The 12,151-nt window shown below is 37.9% G+C and overlaps 1 long non-coding RNA gene across 1 annotated transcript; it reads right to left on the minus strand.

Annotated features, from left to right (window-relative positions):
* Window positions 1–437: 437 nt before the first annotated feature.
* Window positions 438–11,442, minus strand: LOC142170785 (uncharacterized). Its single transcript, XR_012700337.1, has 2 exons — window positions 10,708–11,442; window positions 438–761 (listed from the first exon to the last, which is right to left on the minus strand). It is a non-coding gene; the product is annotated as an uncharacterized LOC142170785 (long non-coding RNA).
* Between the last annotated feature and the right edge of the window lie 709 nt (window positions 11,443–12,151).

The raw sequence follows: 12,151 nt of genomic DNA on the forward strand, positions 1-12,151 counted from the left end.
CCTTTTTGGGTCAACTTTTTTGCTGTAGAACCATTTTGGTTTTTGCGTGCCTTGCTTTTATTGCACCTGCTTCTTGCAGGGTTATTTTGGACTGCACCTATTTTTCTGTTTTCAAATCAAAGAACAATTTGTCAGTTTGAAACTGTGGTTGGTGTTGTGGCCTTGATTGTTTCAATCACTTAATCTCGGCTCAGCTTCTTTGATAAAGATCTCAACTGCAACTGTTTGTACCCTGAGGACCAATTTTATTTCTGGCCCTTAAGAACCTCTAGCTTTTCCAGACTTTGCCATGACGGCTGGTCACGTGGGACTTCAGCTTTCAACTTTATTTTGCCTTTGTGGGCCTTTCCCTTCTGACTTGTTGTCATTTTGTCACGACCCCAAATACCCGGTCGTGATGGCGCCTATCACATTACTAGGTAATCCAACTCAAACCATTAACCACAACAAGTTCATTTTATAAAACCATTTTCTAAGACAGGTTTAGATACCAAATTTCCATAATAAGTGTTTAAAACAACAAAGTATAAGCGGAAGTCAAATAAACATGAACTACACAACCCCAAATATCTGGTGTCACGAGTCTAGAGCCTCTACTACATAACTGACTGTCTGATACAACGAAAGTCTAGAAAAATGCAGAAATGAACAAGATAAGAAGGAGAGAAAACAAGGCTGCGGACGCCATGCAGCTACCTTGAAATCTCCGGCAACCTCTGGATCAGTTGAGGACCCTCATTCTGCCACTCGGGCACCTGGATCTGCACACAAGGTCCAGGGAGTAACGTGAATACGCCAACTCAATAAGTAACTAAAGTAAATAAGGTCTGAAAGCAGTGACGAGCAGTTAAAAATCATATAACTGAATAAACAACAGGATAACAAATCCATTTCACAGTTTAAAACCAGTTTCGTCGTAAAATTATCAACTTCAGTTTAAACACTTGGAATCATATACTTAGAAATTTTTCCAACATAGGCTTATTTAAAAAGAAGAGTGAAATCATTGAAAACATCCTAACTGGGCCCCTCGGGCAATGTATCACTTAGAACATGGCCTCTCGGGAAGCCTTTCAGTCACGCATGACTCACTCTCGTCACTCAGTACTCACTCTCAGTACTCAGGCTCATTAATATCTCATAATAATAGAAATCATAGTAACCGCTGCGGCGTGCAGCCCGATCCGTAATTTATAGTCGACTACGCTCACTGGGGGTATACAGACTCCGGAGGGGCTCCTACAGCCCAATCGTCATATCGATGCAGCGCGTAGCCTGATCCAATATATATATATATATCGATATGGCGTGCAACCCGATCCATATAAGTATTGTTGTGGCCTGCAGCCCGATCCATAATATATACACATAATATTGTTGCGGCGTGTAACCCGATCTATAATATAAATATATAAACCTCACCATAAGGTCCTCGACCTCCCTCAGTCATTAACCTTACTCTACTCAGGCATAATAGTGGAAATTAGGGAACTCTGCCCAAACAGTTTTCACATTTTTGAAAAGTAGAGGGATAAAAACCAGGTTTTAACATTAAACAGGTAAAACATGACTGAGGATATGCTTTCAAACAGATAGAGTGAGCAAAACAGTAAAAAATGCCCCTAAGAGTCTCAATAGGTCGGCACAAAGCCCCAAACATGGCATACAACCCATAATATAGTATTAATCTCCACTATATGTGATATCATAAGATTTCAAATCAAATACGCGGCTTAATAGTTGCTACGGGATGGACCAAGTCACAATCCCTACCGGTGCACGCCCACACGCTTGTCACCTAGCATGTGTGTCACCGTATTTATCAAAACAAGTCAAATACCAGGATTTTGTATCCTCAGTTCTAGATTTACAATGGTTACTTACCTCAAACCGGTGAAAATACTACTCCGCGACGCCTTTGCCCCTCGAATCGGCCTCCACTCATGTCGAATCTACCCAAAATCAGAATTATAACATTAGAATAGGCTAAAGGGACGAAGCCCATGCGAAATAAATCAAATTATAGCACAATTCCCGAAATTGGCCAAAACTCGACCTCCGGACCCACACCTCGAAACTTGATAAAAATTACATCAACGAAATCCTTATCTTTCCATGAGTCCATACATACCAAGAACGCTGAAATCGGAGTCCAAATGACCCCTCAAATTCTCATTTTAAAGTCTCTTTAATCTCAAGCCTTAATCCCTCATTTTTCTTCCTTAATCTTCACTAATTCCATGATTAAACAAATGGAAAAATGATCACAAACCCAAATAAATAAGCTTAGGGAACTTACCCAACTGATACCCCTTGAATTCTCTTGAAATCATCCGCCTTAGCCTCTTTCCCGTCTCCAAAAATGATAAACTTAGAAAAATTTCGCGAAGAAGACAATATATACCCTCTGGTCCAGAGATTTTCACATCTGCGACCATTCCACCGCTTCTGCGGTACCGCATTTTTGGTCAACCAACCACTTCTGCGGTTTTTCATTAACTCAGCCCCAATCCGCATCTGCGATGCATCAGCCGCACCTGCGCCATCGCAGGTGCGGTCCGTTTACCGCTTTTGCGGTTTCCTGACTCCCCAGCTTAATTCCACTTCTGCGGTTTCCTTCCCCGCATCTGCGAGATTGCACCTGCTGTAGCCAATCCACATGTGCGGAAATACCAGAAGAAGAAAATTTCTGCAGCTTTAACAACATCTCAATTCCCCGTCAACCATCCGAAATTACCTCGAGGCCCCCAGGACCTCAACCAAAAGCACCAACATATTCCAAAACCTTATTCAAACTTATACCAATCTTCAAAACACCTCAAACAACATCAAATCAACCTAAACACATCAGATTCAAGCCTAAGTTTCCAAAATCTTCCAAATTCCGCTTTTGATCAAAAACCCAACCAAACCACGTCCGAATGACCTAAAATTTTGCACACACACCCTAAATGACACAACAAAATTACTGCAACTCTCGAAATTCCATTACGACTCCTATACCAAAATCTCACCTATCAACCGGAAATCACCACAAATCTGATTTCACCAATTCAAGCCTAAATCTACTCCGAACCTCCAAAACTCATTCCGATCACGCTCCTAAGTCCCAAATTACCTCCCGAAGCTAACCAAACCATCAGAACTCACATCCGAGCCCTCTAACATACAAGTCAACATCCGGTTGACTTTTCCAACTTAAATTCACTCTAAAGAGACTAAGTGTCTCAAACCTTACCAAATCCTTTCTGAACTCGATCCGACCGACCCGATACCACATAACACGGATAAACAAAGCATAAAGAAGCAGAAATGGGGGAAACGGAGCAGTAATTCATGACACGACTGGCCGGATCGTCACACATTTCTTTTATTTTCCTTTTTAAACTTCGGAGCATTGGGGAACTTTTTGCTCCTCCAATTTTGTCGCAACAGCTAGTCGTGTGGGACTTAACCTTTTCCATCTTTATTTCGCCTTTGTAGGCCTTTCATTTCTGGCTTCTTTCTTCCAACTTTAATTTCAAATCATTTGGGTACCTTGGCTTTTCAAACTTTTGCCGAGATGGTTGGCCACATGGGACTCAACCTTTTCAACTTCATTTTTCTTTATAGGCACTTCAATTTGATTTTCCCCTTCCAAGAGTTTTAATTTTGAAGCATCGGCTACCATGGCTAGTCGATGCCGACTTATTCCCTTGATAAAGTGGGGTGTGTTTTTGCATATTAGCTTGTATCAAATGAGAACCCTGTAAATCAGTCTTACTGCCCTTTCTTTGTATTAGTTTCAGAATAGAGTTAGACCGAAAGGGATTCAAAGAAAACAAACAATGGAATGGAGAATGAATTTAAAACAAGAAGTGTCCCTTTCGGGGAAAGGAAAGAAGGACTTATCTGGAGTACATGCGGACTTCAATGAACATGACATGCCTTTTGGACTGGATGCCTGATCTGTGTAAATCGTCCAACTCTCAGAAATTCATCACAACTTTTGCCTTAAAATTGAGAAACATGGCCAGGACTCTGTCCATGCCGATGGTTGTGAGAATCCTTTTTTTGATCAGGGACGCCCTTTGCGAGTTTTCACGAGATGACCTCTCTCATTTCTCTTCTCACCATCGCCTTATAGTGCTCTTTGCGAGTTTTCACTAACAAGACTCTCTCATTTTGATTTCTTTGCTTACTGTCGCCTCACGGTGCCCCTGTGGGTGTTCACCAGTAAGACTCTCTCATTTTATTTCTATCATTTTGACTGTATCAGATCCAAGCAACTGTATTCTTTGGTCCTTGAACATTCTCACCGATTGATCGGAAGGACTTGAACAGGGTTTGGGTAAAAAAAGGATTTGGATTTAGTTACAACTTTGGAACCTTTTGGGTGGGATCATCGACGAACCATTATAGCATCTGCCCCAGTTTCACTTTTTGGGGGACTTTGGATTTTTATTTTGGTGTGACTGAGCCCTAGAGAGGCTGCCTACGTATCCTTTCGGAATCAAATCGAACGTAGTTCAGGAAACTTTGTTTTACATTTTTTTTCTTTTTTTGTTGCTTTTCTTTTCTTTCTATTTTGTTTTGTTTTTCTTTCTTTTTCCTTTCCCCTTTTTTCATTTTTCATTTCATTTTCTTTTTGCTCTTTTCTTCCTTTTTTGTATTTTTCTTTTTTCTTCTCTTGTCATTTTTTCATTTCATTTTTTCAATCAATTTTTTTTTTCAATAGAACTTTCAGGTTCCAAAGAGGGTAATCAAGGAAAAGTAACTGGCTCAAAGGGTTTGCAAAGGGTTGATAGTGTTTGTGTAGCGAGAATGAAAGTCTTCGTTATCCCAACCAGAGAACATTAATACTATATGGAGGATCAAAAATAGTACCTTTTGACTGCATTTGCATTGGCAGTTGTTTCAGGGACATTTCCTTCAATGTGTCCCGAGTACAACACACACTTTTGATAGTTCTCCTGTTGCAATGTATGGACCTTTCCAATTTGGAACCAATTTACCTTCAATTGTTCCAACTCTTTATTTTATTTTCCTTAAACTTATCTTCATTGTGATCTAATTCTTGATTTATTATTTCGAGGTCTGACAACATTTCAGGATCTGGGCATGAAGTCCGCAAGCATGTCATGTTATTGAAATCTGCATTTAACAGAACTAAAATGAGAGTAAGAAAAATGGCAAGATTAAGAAAAGTGACATTCCTCGACAATGAAATATTAATTTCATTTTATTATCTTTGAAGATAGAAGGGTTTACATCGAAAAGAAAGACAATAAAGTAAAACATCCGGATCACAGTCTGAGATAATCCAGACACAGAAAGGATAGCAAGACTGGCTACTAAGACTCCCGTATAATGGGGAACTTTCATGCTTGGTGACCCTTTTTTGGCTTTTCTTCTGTCTCGGCAATGGCTGCAATGGCCTTCAGTGTCGGATCAAATTTCTCAGCTTCACAAATCATTCCGACTATTGGCCCGCTGTTGTGGGCAGGTACAAATTATTCATCACATCAAGAGCTTCTTCATCCTGAAAAACAATTCTTTCAGCTTCAATCAAATCTTTAACTGCCCTCTTGAGGGTCCAACAGTCCTCCGTATTGTGTCTCACTGCTCCAGAGTGGTATTCACATCTAGCATCAGCTCGGTGCGAGGGGGACTCAGGGTTCGACCGGTTCGGGGCCACTGGCTGCAATAGATCTAGCCTGATTAGCTTTTGGAACAAGCTTGAATACGATTCACCAATAGGGGTGAACTGATTCGTTTTGAAAGGCTCTCTTGGACGAGGATTGTATTGGGGATCATTTGGTTGGGGATTATATGGAGCTTGGTAAGGATGAGCATTTCTGAGAAGTGGAGCTCGATTTTGTGTATAATATTATGGTTGCGGGTAAGGTTGCGCATTCATCACCGCATAGGGAGGCGGTGCCACATCATAAGCATCATCTTAAAGGGGATAATAGTGTGGTGGGACCATAGGAGGCACATATGATTGGTTGAATGACCTACGAGCCCCCTCAAGCTTAAAGCCATCATCGCTCCCTCTTCACTTCCATTGTTGTTCATCAAACCCTCCGAACCATTCTGAGCAGCCTGTGATATGGTCTTAAAAGCAGCATGACTCAAGATTCGACCCGTTTTAAAATCGTTTTCAACCATTTCTCCAATTTTGATAGCCTCAGTGAACGACTTACCTACAGCAGACATCATGTTCTGGAAGTAGTCAGCCTCTTGGGCCTGCAAAAAGACTGTGACCATTTCAATTTCATCCATTAGAGGCTTTACCCTAGTAGCTTGCTCACGCCATTTGACAGCATATTCGCGGAAGCTTTCAACAGTTTTCTTTTTCAAATTAGACAAGGAGTTTCTGTCAGGAGTGATGTCCACATTATATTGGAACTGGCGGACAAAATTTCGGGCCATATCGTCCCACACATGCCAATGAGTAATTTCTTGATCCGTATACCACTCAGAAGCGATTCCGGTGAGGCTTTCCCCAAAATCGGCCATTAGCAACTCCTCTTTTCCACCAGCACCCCTCAGCTGGTTACAATATCGTTTCATATGAGCAACCGGGTCTCCGTGCTCGTCATACTTTTCAAATTTGGCATCTTGAAGCCAGCTGGAAAGTGGACATGGGAAACATACAGAGGTCAAAGTATGAGACACTCTTTTGGCCACTCAAACCTTGCATGTTTTTAGGCTTTGTTTCAAGCTCTTCATCTTCCGAGCCATTTCCTCCTGCTCGGGATTTTTAACAACCTTTTCTTGCTCCCCCGAGAGATCATATTGTGGAGGTTGAGTGAAAGAGTACGGGGTCACATATGTTATTTCTGATTGAAGGTGTGGACCCTGAAAGGTGAACATTGGAGGCTCAATATACGGCCGTGGTAAAATTGGTTGTGCTTTGGTGCAGACTAGTGCTGCAGAGAACAATATTGGAGGTGCCCTGGAAACTAGTGCCTGGGGGCGAACCACAGAAGTCATGCCAAGAACATTAGACAGCATTGGAGGGTGCCCGCATGGGATGAGCGGGTTGGGCACAGTGGCATTGGTAACCTCACCTAACGTGGGGATCAACTCAGGGAACCCAGGGATTGCACTTGGCAGTTCCTTACTATTAGACCCGGTGTCCCACATTTCCAATATGCAGAGACGCAACATCTTATTCTCTTCAGCAGCTGCTGAATCTAGCTACAAAATAACCGATACCGGGCTATTCTCAGGACCTATGATTAGTAGATTGCTTGCGGAGGTCATCTGTGCCTTTGGATCTTGTGAAGGAGTGGAGGCTAGACTACCAACAAAACCAACCACCAAAACCTGGCTAGTTTGCACACCCAACAACCTTGTTAGTTTTGAAATGCCTAACAGATAGGAAATCGCACGTTTGGATGCAATGCACCTAAACAATTAACTGTTTCTACCATGTGTTTGAACAGTTGCATGTTTCATCCCGGTCTTAACTAGCCTTTCAGTATGCACCTCTTTTCTTTTATTTTTGCCTCTCTTTAGTCACTCTTGATTTTTTTTTCAATTTGTTTCTGTTGCTCTTTTATTTTTTGGCACCCTTGTTTCTTTTTCTTTTTTTTTTGTTGTTTTTGTCACTCTTTTTTTTTCTTTTTCTTGTTTTTTTTCTTTTCTTTCCTTTTTTTCACTCAATTTTCTCCTTTTCAGTTTATTTTTTCACTCAATTAATTTTATGGCTATGATCGAATCCGATGGGGATTGCCTACGTATCATGACACCGCATGAATTAGATCTTGCGTAGTTCGGGAAGATTGGGAATGGAGTAAATAAACTAACTTTTTTTCTACTTTTTATAAAACTCAAACCATGAAGGCTTTAAGGCAAAAGAAAAATATTTTTGATTTTTTGTTTGTTTTTTTTAATTTCTTTTGGAATTTTCTAAAAAAAATGCTTTAAAAGAAGAAAAGAGATATTTTTTTTTATTTTTGATTTGAATTTTCTTTTATTTTTTGAAAGAAAGACTTCTAAAATTTGCTTTTCTTTTGATTTGAACTTTGGGAATTTCAAAAGTAAAAGGAAAATATTTTTGTTTGAATTTTCATTTGTTTTCTCTTTTTCTAAACAACAACAACAACAACAACAGCAACCCAGTATAATCCCACTTAATGGGGTCTCTTTTTCTAAAAAAGAAAGAAAATATTTTTGGATTTTGGATGTAGCTTCTTAATTTTCGAAAGAGGGACTTCTTAAGAAAATATTTTGGATTTCTGAGTTTTTCTTTTCTCTTTTTTAATTTACGAAATTACTTTTAAAGAAAAATGAAAATATTTTTGGACTTTTATTTCTCAATTTTTATGGACATTAACAAAAGAAAGACTTCTAAAGAAGAAAAGAATATTTTTAGATTTTTGTTTCAAATTGTTTTTTTGGATTTTGTTTTTAAATATTACATCAAAATGAAGGAAACCTGAATTCCTCTTCGTGTTCTATTGATCAGAAGCATCCAACAACGCCACGCCAGTAGAAAGAGTTGCTACTAAGCTAAGTTATTGTTGGGGAACACGGTATTCTACCAAACCACGGGATGCAGCCGTAGATTGAGCCCTGGAAGTCCTCTCCTCGCGGCTCCCTGCGTTGATATTCGAGGAAGTTGCTCTCGACACGAGGGATTTTTCATTTTCTTTTTCATTTTTCCGTAGGAAAGACTTAAGAAAGAAGGAAACTACTTTTTTTTTTAGTTTAAAAAAAAACTTCTTTTTTTTTGAATTTTCTAAGGAAAGATTTCTAAAGGAGGAACTAAAGGAAAATATTTTTTGGATTTTTGAAATTGAGGTCGGAACCGATGAGGTTTGCCTACGTATCTCACATCCGGTGAAAATTAGACCCGCATAGTTCGGTCAATTTTGACATTAGAAAAACATGATATTTGACTCAATTTTTTTTTGAAATACATTTTCCTTTTTTCTCTTTTTTTTCAAAAATTTTGGCAGAGTTTCGAGACATTTTCAAATACCAAAACTTTTAGAACCGGGTAAATTCTCTATCCTACCTCACTTTTTGTTTTTCTCTCGATTTTCTTTTCCTAGCTGGTCAACATGCAAGCTGAAACAAATATATATTCATATACAACGTAAGATGCATCAGGATGGTCTTTATTTTGGGTACACCTGTCCTAGACGGACTTAACCCCTGTGTTGAGTCCCCAAGGTCAAATGCACGTGATGCAAATAATCGTTCCTACTAGGGATCCGACATGAGGTTATGTTATTCTAAGTTTAAACCTGGGGTTGTGTTCTAAACCTGGCTTACCCTAGCGGACAAACTCGAGTCGAGGAGGGGGCAACGTAACGGGAGCACGAAAGTCTGTCTGACCTTGTTGTTTGCCCAACCCCATTCTATTTGGGTATAACTCTAACAGAAAGTGGGTCACGCGAACGTGAGCACCGTTTTTTAGAAGACTCAGAAGGGAGGCATAAGAAGGCATTTAAACACAATTCAAGTAATATCAAAGCGGTAAATGACAATTACCACATTAAGTCCACAAAAATATAATAATATCAACAATAAAAACAAATAAAAATCACATTAACAAGCTCGAATTCTTGAACCCTGGACCAGAGATTCTGGGTTAATATCCCCAGCAGAGTCGCCAGAGCTGTCACACCTCTCCTTTTACCACCCGAAAAGGATATAAGGGAGTTTTTTCAATTAAAGTGACATTATTCGAAATGGGATTAATTATTTAATTTATCAGAGTCGCCACTTGGGATAATTTATTATGGTGTCCCAAGTCACCGATTTATTTTTTAAATCCCAAATCGAGGAAATTTTTGACTTTATTCTAAAATTCTGCAAACCGAAAATTTTAGATAAGGAATTATGTTAACCCGGGAGAATGTATTAGGCATTCTCAGGTTCCGTGGTTCTAGCACGATCGCTTAGTGATTTATACTTGGCTTAAATTCTTTAACTACTCATTTTTAAGACCTATGTGCATGTATGTTTTCATCACTTGATTTATTCGTAATTAAAGAATTGAGTTACACGTACGTATACTCTTTTCTTTTAGCGCGTAAAAAATCATGTCACGCGAACGTGTCCACAATTAATAACGCTTTATTTATTTTAGTAAGAAAAAAGTTTGGTTGAAGTTGCGTGAACTCATACCTCGTTTATTTTTTAGAATTAAATTCGTAATTATGTTACGTGAACGTATACATAATCACAAAAATAGTTTAAATCGCACCTAAAGCAAGCTACGAGTGTTCATAGTTATTTCTTTCTAAGTCTAATTTTGAGATTATTGCAAGGTCATGAAATATGAAATTATATGTGAAAGAAGTGTAGTAAATTAGTTATGGAAATGTAAGCTAGCCTAAGAACATTTAACAATTGGGCTGCTAAAGCTCTTATGTGTATTAATAAAACCATTAGACTTAAATATTTGGCCCATTTTACCTTATCAGATTCAATATTAAAAGCTTTTGACAAGTATATTTCTAAACTTTCACTAGACCAATTTAATAATGGAATAATACTAACTTAAAAGACATGCTCAAATAGCAACGCAGTAGATCCAAACAATAAAATGTCCGCATTATAGTGACATGTATATGAGAAATAAGAAGATCAAAATAAAATAAAATTATGCTTATTAAAGACAAAGAAAAGTTTATTCATGCTCAGAAGTTCACAATCACAATCATAAAAATAATGTAATAGTCAAGTATAAAATGAGAAATGGACCTTTGATGACCTCGACAGACCGGGAATGAAAACGTCACCGGAAACGACGACTTTCAAACTTGAACGGCACCTCGACTGAACGAACTCAAATGGACTTCAATCTTGATCGAAATTCTTGGTTTGGAACCGAAAACTAAAGGAGCAGAAACTAAGGTATATTTTTGGTACTTCTTCTCCTTAAACTCAAACAATAACTCTTACTTTGAAATTAAAAATTAAAAGAAGAAACTAAATATTTTTTGCATATTTTCTGAAAATCAGTCACAACTCTAATTCATCCTAAAACAGAAACATTTTTTTTCTTTTTTCTTTTTTTGTATTTCTCTTCTTTTGAAATCCAAAAAGAGAACAGAAACTTTAAAGGAAATTTGCCAAATTTCGAAGCCAAAGATGGAACCCAAGACCTTTTTAGAAAATCTAGCTTTTTAATCTAATTTCTCGGTCTAAACTCCTCTCTGTTTCTTGGATTCCATCTATGGAAAAAGAGTGAATCCCTCTCAATATCTATTCCCCCTTTCTCATTCTTTACTCTCTGGTCATCCTCTTTGTTTATTTGTATGGTTTTCTGGGGTAGGATTTTTTGGGATTTTTCGTTAGCTCCTTGTTGGAATTGGAACGAAGACCAAAAAGGTTCAAGGGGTGATGCGGCTGAGCATTCTATTGTCTATATGTGAAGAAGACGAAGTCAGAGGGTGGGGTTTAGGAAAACGACGGATCCTATCCTTAGGCGTTCAATCTTTTTTGACTTTTTAAGAGATAGTATTATTTTATAGGGGTAGGAATTAGGTTAAGTCAAATGGGGAATGGATATGGGCTCAATGTTTTAGGCTTGAAGGAATTTGGGTCATGAATTTGGGCTAATTAACTTTGGAGTAGGAAGACTAAATCAAAATCTTTTTTTTCATTTTTTTCTTTGATTTTAAAATCTAACAAAATCCTAAATCAATCTAATTTGTAAAAATTAAAATTGCTTATCTATTAAAACAACTAATTAACTTAAAACTAAATAAAAACACTACTTTCTAAAGACTAATAGCTAAATATGTAAAAATGACCATTTTTGTGATTTTTCTTAATAAAATTAATTCCTACATGCAAATTGGACCTAAGATGGCATGAAATTAAAACATGACATTTTTAATGATTTTTCTATGATTTTAAAATATTAAAAATGCATGAAATGCAACTAAATAAAGAAAAACCTTCTAAAATCCCTTAAAAATTATTTTTGGTTTATTTTTAGGAGTTATTTTTATGTAGGGAAAAAATTAGGTGCTCACAGGTCTTAAAAGTTAGTTTAGTCATCAAACAATGAAACAATTTTGAAGATGATAGGAACATTTGAGTGAAATAAGTAAAAGCATTTTGAGATCACTTCAAGCCCGAATTGTGTGAAACTGGGGCACATAGAACATAAAGAAACACTATTGAAATGCATCCTGCT

The sequence above is a fragment of the Nicotiana tabacum genome, chromosome 16, assembly GCF_000715075.1.
Source record: "Nicotiana tabacum cultivar K326 chromosome 16, ASM71507v2, whole genome shotgun sequence".
Lineage (NCBI taxonomy): Eukaryota > Viridiplantae > Streptophyta > Magnoliopsida > Solanales > Solanaceae > Nicotiana > Nicotiana tabacum.